The sequence below is a fragment of the Poecilia formosa genome, unplaced genomic scaffold (genome assembly GCF_000485575.1).
Source record: "Poecilia formosa unplaced genomic scaffold, Poecilia_formosa-5.1.2 Scaffold417, whole genome shotgun sequence".
In the NCBI taxonomy this organism is placed as follows: domain Eukaryota; kingdom Metazoa; phylum Chordata; class Actinopteri; order Cyprinodontiformes; family Poeciliidae; genus Poecilia; species Poecilia formosa.
In genome coordinates, this window is record NW_006800356.1 from 42091 (window position 1) to 44397 (window position 2307).

Sequence of the window (2307 nt, forward strand, 5' to 3'; positions counted from 1 at the left end):
CCTGAACCTGTTCTATTCCTGAACCTGTTCTATTCCTGAACCTGTTCTTTTCCTGAACTGGTTCTTTTCCTGAACCGGTTCTTTTCCTGAAATTGCTCCTCTGGTTTGAGTCAATCAGGTTTCGCTTCCTGCTGCGCTGGCCGTTAGCAGCTCGTTAATAAAAACTAATTAATCTGATGGAAAAGCTCATTATGGCGGAAGCGATTCCAGACTGGCTGGACTGGGAACAGTGGGACGCCCTGGTGGTTTTATATGGTTCATACTGGGTTCATGGAGCGGGTCAGAGCGGCGCTGATGATGGTACCAGTGCAACCAGATCAGTGGGAGGACTGGGAAAGGTTATCCATCCCAGTAACAAACATGCTGCTGATTTATGGCTTTTTAATTTTTAATTTAAAATGTTTGAGCGGCTTCCTCTGCAGACTTTGAGTCTCGTTTGATCGCAAGACTAATTAATTATTTTATTAGTTATTCTGTCAATTAATCGGATAAAAAAGATTAGCATATTCTGCAGTTTTCATTTAGCCACTTTTTTATAAATTATTACAAATTAAAAGATGCAAACAATTTTTAAATCAGAACATAAAACTTTTACTGCTTAAATGCAGCATTCCTTGAGTGAAAACTTATTTCCAACATCAACATGTGAAAAACTCACCTCTGCTTCACATCAATTCAGCAAAAGTTGCTTAAAAGATTTTTTTCAGGATGTTAACCAAGTTAAGCTAAAACTAAAGATATTTTTTATACAGTTACAGCTTTGTGTTGTTATTTCAGAAAGTTGCCTTTTTTTACTTCGTATACTCCTGTTAACGATTATACATTTACTAAATCACTTGATTAATCACAATTAATCGTTCCAGCTCTCCCAGACTGACTGCTCTGCTGCCTGACGCTCCAGTCTGGTTCTGATTCCTGCTGGTCTTTGTTATGTAAAACGAAGTTTCTTCTTTTCTCTCCCACAGAGCGATTCCAGCCGTCTACCTGGGAGCCGAAGTTTGTTTCTTCTGAAGTCTGTCTGGGTGTATAACGTCGGCCTTCGGGTGTGGGACCCTCAGGAATTCGGCTGTGATGTCTAAACTCCGGCTTTTCGTCTCCCTCAGGAATATTCAGTTTATTCTGCTGATCCTCGCAGACAGATCGTTGGTAATCAGCTCGTAAGAAACTTCTCCTCCTCGACGTTTCTCCAGAGGAAACATGAGCCGTCTCAATGTGACCTACTTGTTTCTGAAGGTGGAAACGTTGCGACAAATAAACATGAAAAATCCATGAAAACAAGGAAAAAGAGAAAACAGAGACGGCCAGAGGAGAAAATCTGAAACGAGATTTTAATTGTTTTTTCTTTTATGAATGGAGATAATTTAGGGACAAACAACTGCATGATTTCCAAGAAAAACAATATCAGTAGCTTGGTTTGTTTCTAATCCATAGCAGTTAAATTAATTGGATTAATTAATTAATCACTGATTAATTATTGAAATAAATGTCAACTGTTTTAGCAGTTAATTGTTAATTTTAGTAGAGAGACTCGAAAATATGCTATTTCCTGAAAAGCAGCACAACCAGTGCAATGTTTCAGAGTAAAAAAGGATTATTTGATCCAAAAAAACTCAGAAATCTTAAAAAAAAGGAAATTTCTGAGTTTGAATTGTTGAAAATTTGCTAGAAAAATATCTGAAATTTTTAGATTTCAGATTTTTTTAAAGAATAGAACAGAATTGTCTGAAAGTTAAAAGTTTGCTATAAAAAACTGCTTTTTTTTCTAGCAAAAAAAAAATTGCTAGAAAAAAAAAATCAGTTTTGAAACTGAAAATTTCCAAAAATAAAAAAAATCAACTTTTCAACTCGGGAAAATTTCAAGCGTTTTCTTGTCTTATTTGTCTACAGCCTTCATACGCAACAGTAAATATGAAAAAACTTCCCAAAAATGTTTAAAGTTTGATGAAAAAACTTAAAACATTTTCTACCAAGGCGTGTTTTAGCTTCACTTCCTCTCAGCTCAGATTCTGTATAATTCTCAATTATTAATTTGTTTATTGAAAGAGTTACAGACACACCGAGTTGATGTTTGTCAAACAGGAAGAGATTCTGTTTATTCAGCTGAAAGAAAGCATCTTATTTAGGCCACAAAATGCAGTAACATTGTTTAGAAAACTGAATTAAATTAAATTAAACATCCGATCTGCTGGTAACTTCTCTCACATGCAGAAATAAACGTCTTCGGGTCTTTTACGTCTTCGGGTCGGTAACGTCTTCGGGTCGATAACATCTTCGGGTCGATAACATCTTCGGGTCGGTTACGTCTTC

The 2307-nt window shown here is 36.1% G+C and overlaps 1 long non-coding RNA gene across 1 annotated transcript in view; it reads left to right on the forward strand.

Moving 5' to 3' along the window:
* Nucleotides 1-2307, forward strand: part of LOC107833630 (uncharacterized) — a 40063-nt gene that overhangs the window by 10523 nt on the left and 27233 nt on the right. Inside the window, exon 2 of the long non-coding RNA XR_001659390.1 lies at nt 966-1157. This is a non-coding gene — a long non-coding RNA (uncharacterized LOC107833630). The remainder of the gene's footprint in view (nt 1-965; nt 1158-2307) is intronic.